This window comes from Camellia sinensis, chromosome 5 (assembly GCF_055761805.1).
Source record: "Camellia sinensis isolate YWXY chromosome 5, ASM5576180v1, whole genome shotgun sequence".
Lineage (NCBI taxonomy): Eukaryota > Viridiplantae > Streptophyta > Magnoliopsida > Ericales > Theaceae > Camellia > Camellia sinensis.
This window is the reverse complement of record NC_138965.1, coordinates 23,559,381-23,573,028: the sequence shown is the minus strand read 5'-3', so window position 1 is coordinate 23,573,028 and position 13,648 is coordinate 23,559,381. Positions and strand designations below refer to the sequence as shown.

At 27.2% G+C, this 13,648-nt stretch overlaps 2 long non-coding RNA genes across 2 annotated transcripts; both read right to left on the bottom strand.

Moving 5' to 3' along the window:
* Positions 1 to 475: 475 nt before the first annotated feature.
* LOC145790489 (uncharacterized) lies at positions 476 to 2,464 on the bottom strand. Its single transcript, XR_014329240.1, has 2 exons — positions 1,693 to 2,464; positions 476 to 990 (listed from the first exon to the last, which is right to left on the bottom strand). It is a non-coding gene; the product is annotated as an uncharacterized LOC145790489 (long non-coding RNA).
* A 2,593-nt stretch (positions 2,465 to 5,057) lies between these two features.
* On the bottom strand, positions 5,058 to 6,164 carry LOC114287254 (uncharacterized). The gene is made up of 3 exons (XR_003637848.2): positions 5,749 to 6,164; positions 5,516 to 5,556; positions 5,058 to 5,396 (listed from the first exon to the last, which is right to left on the bottom strand). It is a non-coding gene; the product is annotated as an uncharacterized LOC114287254 (long non-coding RNA).
* Positions 6,165 to 13,648: the final 7,484 nt, after the last annotated feature.

Sequence of the window (13,648 nt, the reverse complement as noted above, 5' to 3'; positions counted from 1 at the left end):
GTGCTTACCTTTTTTTTTTTTTTTTTTTTTTTTTTTTTTTTTTTTTTTTTTTTTTTTTTTTTAACAAATGCTATCAAACCATTGAGAGAAATTAGATATTAAAGTTCTGCTTAAGGATTAAAATGAACAAGAGCTCCTTTGGAAAAACTCTCTTTATGGAGGTGGCATCAAGATTTGAACGTTATCTCACTGAATAGTTATGGTTAAGAGATCATAAAATGGTTCTGTAAATCAAGAGATGTATGATTATACTAAACTAGTCTTTAATATTTCTCTTTAGGAATATGTCTTATGGTTGCTGAAATGTTAAGACAAGTTTCAAGGTTTCTTAGGCTTTTTAGTTGAATTGGTGGTAAATTTACAATCTTTTAGTCAGTATCTTAGGATATTTTTTAACATGTTTCCTGGGCACTATTTTGATGTGATAAACGTATGGTTTATGGTTCTTAATTTTATATATGTATGTCATATGGTATTTCAGGGGAAAGAAAAAGAGTACTCATATATTTCATTGAAAAAATCATATTACCATGAATCAGCATCAGGAGCAACACATAGAATCCATAAAGATACCCACATTCGTCAAGCATTCTACAAAGCATTCTACAAAACCCTACGTGCATCCCAAAACCAAATGTATAAGATTTACAACATTCATTTTAACATTAAACAAATTAACACCATTAAACCAGTACACACTATGATTCATTGTTTCTGTTTGAATCATTCCTCCCCTCATCTTCATTCTTCCTATGAATAAGATTAGGCCTCCATTGGATATTTGATGCATTGCCATGTTAGGTAGTAGGCACCCACCATGCAAAGTAATTGCACTTGCCATCTGCACACTTGAAGTAAAGCCTCCTTGGATTTTTCTATGAGTCTGATATCTTAATGGCCGCTTTTTTGCCACATTTGCAACTTCGATTTTCGAACAGGCAACAATCGTTGCTTGAACTAGTGGAGGTATAAGCCATTGACATGTTACTCCTAATAGTAGCATTTTAACAAATAATTAGTACATTATTGAGCATAAAAAATACAATTCTCCATTCATAATGTCAAATGGCCCATGGAATGAAGATGGTATATGGTTTTGCTGGTGAAGTTTACTGTTGGAAGTATGATAGCCAAAAAAATTTGGTATTGTTATTCAAAATTACGAAGCATTTCATTGAGGCAAAATGTAAGTCTAGAAACAATAATTTGGCCATTCACAAAGCATTTCATTGAGGCATTTTAGCATACACTTGCAATGCAAAATGTAACTGTAGAGAGAATCACACATGCTTTCAATTATCACATATGCCTTCAATTCATCATTTCAACAAGTTGATTTTTCTTTTAAAATCACAACAGAACTCAACAAGTATATTTTCATAACATTCTTCATCACAGGACTTTTGTTCTGTTTTTCAAAAATCCTCTCAAGCTTTTCAGCAAGTCTATTTTATGAAGTATGATTTCATAACATTTTTTTGAGCAAGTATGATTTCATAACATTTTCAGCAAGTATGATTTCATAACATTTTTTTGAAAAATCACACAGCTTTTTATCGTGAGGATTAAATGGAGAGGATTTCAAAAAAAAAAAACGAAAAAAAAAAAAAATTAATCACTAAGCTTTATGATGGCGATTAAATGGCAATGATTTATAATAATAAAAAACAAAAAAAAACAAAAAAATCTGACCTTGGTTGTCAATGGAGGAGATTTGGGGATCTAGGGCTTGGGTAACTGTGCAACGTGTCAACGCAAAGAAGGGACGCCGAAAAACGCAGGAAGCCAGCCACCGCCGTCGATGGGTTGGTTGATTTTGCTCTTGTTTGCTAGACCGAAATAGTGTTTGGGTTTCAATAGAGTAGAGACAGAGAGAGGGAGAGAGAGGGAGTCCTAGATTTGGGTTTGAATAGAGTAGAGAGTGAGATTGTTTTTGGGTTGAATAAGAGAGAGAGAGATGAAAGGAGAAAGAGAGCCACACGTGTCACAGAGTTCATTCGCGCCATTCGCGCCTCACGGTCTCGAGGCCTGAAGTATTTTTCTAAATCATCACCCATAATCCTCATTTAACAAAAAAAAAATTCACAAACCATTATTTTTATTAGAAAATTAATATTTATTTCTATTTGTTTTAACAAAACTCACTTTTTAGCCATTTGAGCAAAAAAAAATTCATTTTTTATTTTAATTTGTTTAATTGACAACCGAGATTAAAAAAAAAAATTAATAGGATCTACCATGTTTTGCAAGTGCTAAAAAAGTCTAGATGAACAATAAAAAAAATGTTTGAGACACTAAAAAAAATCCATAATTGTGTTCACAATGATGTTGTATCATATGTGTCAACTTTTAATTTGCTATATACTCAATGACATGGGACACAACTCTCTTATTATATCATTGTGGGTGAAAGTATCGGTCTGTAACATTACTGGAATAATAAATTATCACATGTAACTTCTTTTTTTTTTTTTATTATGTAAAAAAAATAAATTTCACCAACTATCACTTTTAATAGAAAAAAAAATATTTGGTTGCATTTAGTAGAGCTTTCTAACTATGATTTGATAATAGAAGTTGTATTTTGAGTTTGTGAATTTTGAAATTATGATTTGAGTGTGAAAAATTTATTTAGTGAAATTGTTTTGAAAAAAATTTTGAATTGAGTGGAGAATTTTTGATATAACATATGATATTTGATACAAAAACTTATAACTCATAACCAGACATATAACACAAAATTCTATTAAAACACATAAAAAAAAATTTTAAAATTTAGAAAATATTTTTTTTGAATATCTAAAAATTAATATATGTCAATTGCAAAAAAAAAAAATTTACCCTATTCCGGTCAATCGGTGGGACGTCCGATGGGACGACTAGTGTTTTTAAAAGTGAGCATAGAATTAAGTTTTGAAATTCGAAAACAAACGCCGTGTTCAAAATAAGCTTTGGAACATTAGTTCCAGAGCTGTACCAAATAGAGCCAAAAGGTATGTTTGGTTTGTGTTTGAGAGATGTGTTTTAGAGATAAAAAGTACGAAAAGTTGTTTAGTTTGGTTTTTTTCAAAAGATGTTTTGAAAAATTATTTTGAGAGAGTATTTTGAAAAAAGTGATTGATTTGATGTGTGTGAGAGAGAGATTTGTTTAAAAACTTGTTTAGTTTATAAGTTTTGAGAAATTTTTTTGGAAAAATTTGTTTAGTTTGATTACTTTTAAAAACTTATTTGTAGAGAAAATTTTCCAAAATTTTTTCAGAAACACAAACCAAACGAACCCTCTATTTTTATTTAATTTTAGCAAAAGTTACTTCTTAACTATTTAAGCAAACAAAAAATATTTATTTTTTTATTTTAATTTGTTTAGTTAACAATTGAGATCAAAAAATCAAAAAAAGAATCCATTATGTTTGGCAATTGTTAATAATTTAAAACAAAAAATGACAAAAATAAAAATAAAAAAGTAAACTTTTAGTGCATTTAATAACATATTATGTTTAGACCACTAATATTATGACACATGTGAATATTGATCTCATTCTAATTGTAGCAACATAATTTAAAAAAGAATTTAAATTTAAAATTTTATTCTATAATTTTGGCTATTGATCTGTAGAATTTTGGGTTGAGTTGTTTGTGAATTTGAGCCTCCGTTTGAGAAGTGGGTTGGCTTTTTGGCTTTTTGATTTTTTTGACTTTTTTTGTGAGAGAAAAGTGTAATAATTATGGGTTGGATGTGATGTTTTGTCTGTTGTGGCTCAAATAACCTATTCTGTCTTTTGTGGCTCAAAGAGCCCAAATGAACTCTTCCCAAACGACACCTGAGATGTTTATTTAAATGCCTCAATGAAATGTTGATTTAGTTGCACGTTCAAAAGTGTTAAATAATTCTGAATCCATTGCAACAAATACAATTATGATTTTATGAGATGATGTCAAAATATATATTTTTATTGATAATTTGGGTTTTTTTTTTTTTGTGGTAATTTACATTCTCTAAATAGACAAGCTATGCATTTTCAAAACTGTCTCATTTTCATTGCCATTATTCTAAAAAGACTGTGTTAGCTTCAATATAACTAGTTTGATATAACTAGCTTAGCCTCTGTTTGGGAAGTGGGTTAGCTTTTTGACTTTTTTGACTATTTTAGCCTGGACTAAAAAGCTTGGTTTGGAAAAAGTTTTTTGACTTTTTGGCTTTTTTGACTTTTTTTGTGAGAGAATAGTGTAATGATTATGAGTTAGATGTGATGTTTTATTTTTTGTGGCTAAAATAGTCTATTTTATCTTTTATGGCTAAAATAGCTAAAAAAGCCCAGAAAAACCCTTCCCAAACGGACCCTTAAACAGTTTGTATGTTGGAGCTTTGCATCATGTGATTGTTTGGATGATGGGTCTATATTAATGAGATGAGTTTTGTTTTGACCAAGTCCATGAGATGAATTTTAGAGAAGCATTCCATGCTACTGCTGCCATACTCATGCTGCTGCTGCCATCTGCTAAAATTTGACCCCAAAAAATTCCACCAAAGACAAATAAACCAAAAATTTGTCAAATTTTTTTTTAATATTTAATATTTAAATTTTGACTTGTGTTTCTTTTTTGCAAACTTCTTTTAATATTTTCATTAATTTTTATGGATGTCCAGTTTAAATTTTGACTAGTGTGTCCAGGAAAGCACTACTTTTATGTAGTAAAACTATGGGCATTTTGCTTAATGTTTGGATTTACTCCTGTGCCAAAAAAAGAAGAAACACTAGACTCAAAACAACCTCACCAATCTTCCTAAATGGATAAATGTATATCAGAAGCCAAATGGTCCTGAGTTCCATTTTCCATTCAATTCTTCACAATCCATTTTGTAGGCAAAGGCTTGACTTCTCTTCCACATTTCAATTTTCAAACAAAGGAAATTATATAGACAGAATTCAAGACACAACTCAAAGCTGGAACCTTTACCTATGAACAACAACTCAAAAGTAAACCAAATGTATATTGTGGATTGACAGTGTGCACCAAAATCTTATAAGTGAAATGTGCCAAATTCACAGGGATAGTTTCACACCAAATTCACACCAACATTCATATATTCACACCAAATTTCAATTTCAACCTCCATCATAATCTATTCAATTTCACAGCAAGTTTCAACCTCCAACATTAATATATTCACACCAAATTCAACCTCATACATATTCACACACAAAACAAGAACAAAATCAACTTCATACATGTTTGCAACAATTTCAGCAACATAAAAAAAAAAAAAAAAAAAAAAAAAACATTTCAGCAACAGAGGGACAGCAGTTTGAGCAACATTTCAGCAACAAAGGGACAGCACTTTCAGCAACATTTCAGCAACAGAGGGACAGCACTTTCAGCAACAGAGGGAATGTCTTAAAAAAAACAACATTTCAGCAACATGGATAAATTAAAAAAAAAGGATTGTCTTTACAAAGCTTCAAGAAAAAAAAAATGCAGAGACAAATTTCAATTTCAAAAATGAAAGACTAACCTGTGGAAATGTCTGTAAATTATTATTATTATTATTATTTCCTGTTTTCAACAGAGGAAGCCTCAATGAATAATCTTAAACACACACACACCAGTAGCAGATTTGCAAAATCTAACAAAAAAGAAAGTCTTTACATGGATAAATAATATAAAAAAGGAATGTCTTTACAAAGCTTCAAGACAAAAAAAAAAATTTTGCAGAGACAAATTTCAGTTTCAAAAATGAAGACTAACCTGTGATGATTGACGTCGAACTGGTTTGCTCACAACGAAGCAATGGGTTCGCGATGTGAGGGCAAAGAGAATGAGGGTTCGGTCAAATGGAGGAGAAGAGCGTGAGGGCTCTAGTTTGCGAAGCAGACACCTCGATCGGTCGTCGTCGGGAGTGGGTAACCGTCGACAGTAGGTCGCCGCCGGGATTGGGTCGCCAGTGAGGGTGGGTTCGGTGGAGAAGGGGGTGAGTGTGAGGCTGAGTGAGAGTGTATAGCTGTTGTATAGCCTGTATAAGCTGTATAGCTTTTGGGCGGGAAATTGGCTGATTTCAATTTCATAATTTTTTTTTTTTAAACCGTTGGATGTGCAACGGTTGCAAGAGGAAATAAAGAATGAGAGGTAAGGAGGGGATCTCGACTCGAGTCACATGGGCACTTAAAAAGTGGAGGGAGAAATTGAGAGGGAAGAGAAAATTAGGGGTGCGTTTGATTTGTGTTTTAAAATGTATTTTTGAATTAAAATTTTAAAAAATATGTTTGGTTATAAATTTTTTTTAAAAAAATTAAAATTATTTTTTTTCTATTACACATCAATTAATCATTTTCTCTCTCATCTCTTATTTTCAATCACTTTTTCTCTCATATATATCTACTCAATTATAATAAAATATCAAATCATTTTAAACTCTTAAACTCCAAAACTATTTTTAAAATATATAAACAAGCAAATTAAAAAAATTTCAAAATTCTCGTTAAATTGTTTTTAAAAAAAATTTATTCCAAAATACAAATCAAACACACCTTGAACGTTTTAAAAAGAAAAAAAAAATTATTTTTACACATCTTTTAATTTCTATGCATATTATATCTTAATTTATATATTTATAAATTTAACTAGCATATCACCCGTACTATGGACGGATTGTATTTACAATTATCTATATATATGAATTGTGATTTTTAAATTTTTTTTTTAAATGTCTTTTTTTTTCTTTTTTATATTATATTAAAGTTTAATATTTTGATAATAATCATATGTGTTGGACTTTTCAACAAATTAAATGTCTTTTTTTTATTATATTATATTAAAGTTTAATATTTTGATAATAATCATATTGTGTTTACAATTATCTATATATGTGAATTGTGATTTTTTAATTTTTTTTAAATGTCTTTTTTTTTCCCTTTTATATATTATATTAAAGTTTAATATTTTGATAATAATCATGTGTTGGACTTTTCAAGAAATTAAATGTCTTTTTTTATTATATTATATTAAAGTTTAATATTTTAATAATAATCATATGTGTTAGACTTTTCAATAAATTTTTTTATGCTTGTTCTTAATGAATTAAAGTATTATTATGAGAAATAATAATCATATGTGTTGGGACTTTTCAAGGAATTCATATGTATTGGATTTTAAAGAATTTTTTTTATGCTTATTCTTAATGCATTAAAGTGTTATTATGAGTGTAAAACTTGAGAGTTGGGAGAAGTTAATAAATGCTAAGGTTTTTTTTTTAAATCAAAAAATCTGAAAATTTAGATTGAGAGATTGAAACTCCCACAAAGCTTGGGGTTAAAAATCCCATTTTACTTAATATATAGTATAGATATAGATAGATAGATAGATATATCTTTTTATTTTTATTTTTATTTTTGTGTGGTTTCTATACGGGTATTTTTTTTTTAATTTATTTAAGATGGAGTTGTGGGTATCTTTTTTTTAATTTAATTTATCTGTGATTTCCATTTGTTTTTAATTATTATTATTTAGGTAAGTTATGATGTGAGTTAGATATGTGATAGACATGTGAGCTTTATTAATTTAAAGTTTATTTAGATAAACTTTAAAGATTTTTTTTTTTAGTTTTATATTTTTTTTTTATTATGTTATAATATAATATATAAAATATAGGTAGATATCTACAACTTTAATAAAAAAATATTATCTGATTTTTTGAGGAAGAGAAAATGAATGCAGGTTTTAATATATTTTTTTTAAAATTTGTGAGAGAGATTAGGAGGGAGAGATTATAAAATATTTTTGTTATTAAATAAATAAATCAGACAATAGTTTTTTTTAATCTATTTTGTAAATTAAAAATCAATAATTTTGAAAAACTGATTAATTTGTCTCATTAAGTGATTTAAAATTTTAATAGATATACAAAAAAAATACATAATTATATTATTAAATCATAATTTAAATTTAGATGTTATATCTTTTTGAGATCTATAGCTAAATTCTTTTTCTTTTTTTTTTTTGTGTGTGTAACCATAGTGTATGGGAGAAATTGAAAAAGATGTTGCAATAATTATGAGAGAAGTTAAAAGAGATTGTGGGTTGGGAGAAATCAATAAATGCTAAGGCTTTTTTTTTAAATCAAAAAATTAAAAAATTAGGATTAGGAGATTGGAGTTCCCATAGGCCTTGGGGTTAAAAATCCCCTTTTGCTTAATATATAGTATAGATCTGATTTTTTGAGGAAGAGAAAATGAATGCAGGTTTTTATTTTTTATTTTTTTAATTTGTGAGAGAGATTAGGATTAGAAGATTGGAGTTCCCATAGGCCTTGGGATTAAAAACCTCATTTTGCTTAATATATAGTATAGATCTGATTATTTGAGGAAGAGAAAATGAATGCAGGTTTTAATATTTTTTTTAAAAAAAATTTGTGAGAGAGATTAGGAGGGAGAGATTATGAAATATTTTTGTTATTAAATAAATAAATCAGTCAATAGTTTTTTTTTATCTATTTTGTAAATTAAAAATCAATAATTTAAAAAAATTGATTAATTTGTCTCATTAAGTGATTTAAAATTTTAATAGATATACATTAAAAAAATACATTATTATATTATTAAATCATAATTCAAATTTAGATGCTATATCTTTTTGAGATCTATAGCTAAATTCATATATATATATATATATTTTTGTGTGTGTAACCATAGTGTATGGGAGAAATTGAAAAGGGTGCTGCAATAATTATGAGAGAAGTTAAAAGAGATTGTGGGTTGGGAGAAGTCAATAAATGCTGAGGTTGGGTTGGGAGAAGTTAATAAATGCTGAGGTTTTTTTTTTTTAAATCAAAAAATTAAAAAATTAGGATAATGAGATTGGAGCTCCCATAGGCCTTGGGGTTGAAAAGTCCAACAGATATGATTATTATCAAAATATTATACTTTAATATAATATAATAAAAAAAATATTTAATTCCTTGAAAAGTCCAACACATATGATTATTATCAAAATATTAAACTTTAATATAATATAAAAAAAGAAAAAAAAAAAGAAGACATTTAAAAAAAAAAGGAAGATATTTAAAAATCGCAATTCACGTATATAGATAACTGTAAACACAATCCGTGCATAGCATGGATGGTATGCTAGTTATTTATATATGTGAATTGTGATTTTTAAATTTTTTTTTAAATATCTTATTTTTCTCCTTTTTTATATTATATTAAAATTTAATATTTTGATAATAATCATATGTGTTGGACTTTTCAAGGAATTAAATGTGTTTTTTTTATTATATTATATTAAAGTTTAATATTTTAATAATAATCATATGTGTTGGACTTTTTAAGAATTTTTTTTTATGTTTGTTCTTAATGCATTAAAGTGTTATTATGAGGGATAATAATCATATGTGTTGAGACTTTTCAAAGAATTCATATATGTTGGATTTCAAAGAATTTTTTTTAAACTTGTTCTTAATGCATTAAAGTGTTATTATGAGGGATAATAATCATATGTGTTGAGACTTTTCAAAGAATTCATATATGTTGGATTTCAAAGAATTTTTTTTAAACTTGTTCTTAATGCATTAAAGTGTTATTATGAGGGTAAGACTTGGGAGTTAGGAGATGTCAATAAATGCTAAGATTTTTTTTTTAAATCAAAAAATCAGAAAATTTAGATTGAGAGATTAGAGCTTCCATAAGGCTTGGGGTTAAAAATCTCATTTTGATTAATATATAGTATAGATAGTATAGATTATATATTATTAATTTCATTTTACACACTAAATATTTTAATTATAATCCTAACTTATCTATACTATATATTAAGCAAAATGAGATTTTTAACCCCCAAGGCCTGTGGGAGCTCTAATATGCCAATCCTAATTTTCTAATTTTTTGTTTTAAAAAAAAAATTTAACCTCAGCATTTATTAACTTCTCTCAACCCACAAGACTTTTTGACTTCTCTCATAATTACTGCAGTATCTTTTCCAAAACAAATAATTTGTATATTAAAAAAAATTAAAATAAATATATATATCTGTATCTATCTATTTATCTATACTATATATTAAGCAAAAGGAGATTTTTAACCTCAAGCCTTGTGGGAGTTTCAATCTCCCAATCTAATTTTTCTGATTTTTTGTCTTTAAAAAAAAAAAATCTTAGCATTTATTGACTTATTCCAAATCCCAAGTCCTACCCTCATAATAACACTTTAATGTATTAAAAACAAACATAAAAAAAAAAAATTTTGAAATCCAACACATATGAATTTTTGAAAAGTCCCAACATATATGATTATTATCTCTCATAATAACACTTTAATGCATTAAGAACAAACATAAAAAAAAATTATTGAAAAGTCCAACACATATGATTATTATCAAAATATTAAACTTTAATATAATATAATAAAAAAAGACATTTAATTCTTTGAAACTCCTGATCATCATTTAAAATCACCTCATACAAATAATTATAGATACAATCAATGTATAATTACTGCAGTACCATTTTCAACTCCTCTCATACATTATGATTAGTGATAAGATTGTTAAATTATTTTTATAAAAAATCTTATAAAACATAATTTATATATTAAAAAAAATCTAAAACAAATACAAATATCTAAAATTATTCCGTGTATAACACGGGTGATAAGCTATTACCCGTTATCCAAGTAGACTTTTCCACACACCGTACATTCAAACCCCTAAATTATTCACTGTCAATGCATTCTGTGTTTAGTCTCCGCAATTTCCGTACACTGCTTCCAATACCTGGTAAGAACATCTTCCAAGTAATCACCACGTATTTTTATCGGATAAGGGGTGTGGTGCCTTCATTTGAGGTATATTATAATCTTATTTTTATGATCCAAATCGTCCATTTTGTAAGGTTTGTTGAGTGCTTCATGCTTACTAAAAATCATATTAATCGGATATCAAAAATTATATGATCGAATTGCATATTAAGTATGTTATTTCTCAAAATAAAACTTATTATTTATTTTTTTGGTTATCGATCATATAATTGTTAATATCCGATTAATATGATTTTTGATAGGCATGAAGTACTCAACAAACCCTACAAAATAGACGATTTGAATCATAAAAATAAGGCCATAATACACTTCAAATAGAAGCACAGCAGTGACCCTTATCCATTTTTACCGTGGTATGTGTCACCCACTCCTAGGTACTTTGATGTTCCATTTTGCATAAGGGAAATATTATGGATTATGAAATTTTTTTATGAAAATGATCATAAAAAATTTGTGATCCTTGGATTACGTTGATTAGTGTATAGTGCTTTATTTTAAGTGTAATCTAAAAGTCATAAATCTTTCACGATCATTTTCATGAAAAATTTTTCATGATACTTATCATTGCCGTTTCCATAATAGTTTGATGTTGGTTGTCAAAAAGACCAAAATAATTCATTCGATATTGATTTTTTGAATCAAATAGATTTATTTAATTTTGTATTTTTGAAAATTTTATATTTATTTAATTTTGTACTTTCGAATAAATTTTATCAGTTGAAAATCAAATTAATTTATGTTTTTGAAAGTTAATTTCTAAAATCATGAAATTATCTCAGTGGTTGATTTTCGAATATAATGAAAATTTTCTGTACTAGTTTGCTGAATTAAAAATCGCGATCAGGAAAAACAAAATTTGCACATAAAATCAGATTTTCATTGCTGCATTTTGTAATGAAGGATAATAAAGTGTGTAATGCAGGAACAATATTTTAATTTTTTGTTTTTTCAAAAGATGTGTACTGAGAATTATTATTTTCAAAAGATGTGTACTTAGAAAACTTAATTTTAATATTTAGTGTGTATATTGATGTACGTTATGGTCATTTTATTTTAGGTGGTATTTGGCTAGTGGTTTTGGGGTTAAAATAGTCACAAAAAACAAAATAAGCTATTTTAGCCATAACAAACAAAACATTACATCCAACCCATAATCATTACACTCTTCTCTCACAAAAAAAGTCAAAAAAACCAAAAAGCCCTTCTCAAACCAAACTTTTTAGCCCAGGCTAAAATAACCAAAAAAACTAAAAAACTAAAAAGTCAACCAACTTCCCAAACGGAGACTTTATGTTAAAATTGTAATAAAAAATTATTTCATTAAATGTATGCGTAGAGACTAATAAGTGCGTGAAAATAAAAATTTTCCTAGTCCTTGGGAGTTAAGATCCTATATCTCAAGTTTGAAATTTTTTGACTAATCTTTTGGACGTAACGCTAGTGGTTAGGAGGTTAAATTTGAAGTTGTTATTATTACAACACTTGATGTGGGTTCGATATTCTCCTACTGCCCGAGTTCTGATTTAAGCGAAACTTATCTTGAGGGTTGAGATAAATTCTCAAGTTATAATCTCTTATTCAAAGTAGATAACAGAACACTTTGATAACCTCTATAAAAGTGGCTGTCTTAAATCTGTGGAGAGTATGAGGAATTTTTTGTAAAAAAAAAAAAAAAAATGTGGAGTCACCTACGAAAGGAGGGAGAAAATGAGAGTTGTTTAGAGATAGAAATAATGAGAGTGTTTTGGAAAGAGGGTGGGGCACCTAAAAGAGGAGAGAGAAAATAAGATTGGTTTAGAGAGAGAAAGAGATAGTGAAAGTGTTTTAAAGAGAGGCATAAGACTTGTTTAGAGAGAGATAGAGAGAGAAAGTGAAAGGTTCTATTTAGGTCAAGTTTGGGAAGACTAAATAAGTGTACTTTTTGTCTTTTTAGACTAAAAAGTTGAGGTTAATAATATGAATGTTTGGGTTAACTTTTTTACTTTTTATGAAAAAATGTGTAATAAAAAATTGTAAAATTAGTTTGTAGGAGAAAATTAGAATTAAAAATTGTGCAGCCGTAATTGTTGACTTTTGATGAATAGTGATGACTTTTTAACTTTTTGAGTAACTTTTTGACTTTTTAGCTTTTTTTAAACTACCCAAACTTGGCCTTAGTTTAATTTTAAAATCATGATTTAAGTATGTAATCATGACCTATTTTGGAAAGATGATAAAAAGTAATTTTTTGACTTTTGACCAAGCTCTTGGCTTTTTTAGACGAATGATTTGAGAAGTTAGTAAAAAATGACTTTTGACTTTTTTGATTAATATTTATTTATGATGTCATATCATAATAAAATGATCAAACTACTTCCATTTAGTTTAAAATATTTACAACTTCACTCATGCAATACATTTTGACCTATGAGGGATAGAATTGTAATTTCACCATTGGCTAAAAACTAATTTCTCAAATGAAATTTTTTTTTTAAAAACCAACTTTTGACTTTTACTATAAATTAAAAAAAGTGACTAAAAGCCAACTTCTCAAAAGAAGCCAATATTTTAAATGATGAGTTTTAAATTAAATTTAAAAAAAAAAATTATTTAGTCACAAGGAATATCTTGAATGGTTCGGAAAAAATTTCAGTGTTTACATATTGGATATATATGAGGAATATCTTCATTTTAAATTTGCCTATTTAAAAGCACTTTTTACACTTTCTGATATATATGTACATATAGTACATATAATCAGCCTTATTTAATTAATTAGATAAATTTTACTTATATCATCATTTGAAATTTTAAAAAAATATATGATTAATTTTATAAATTTGATATAATTATACTAAACT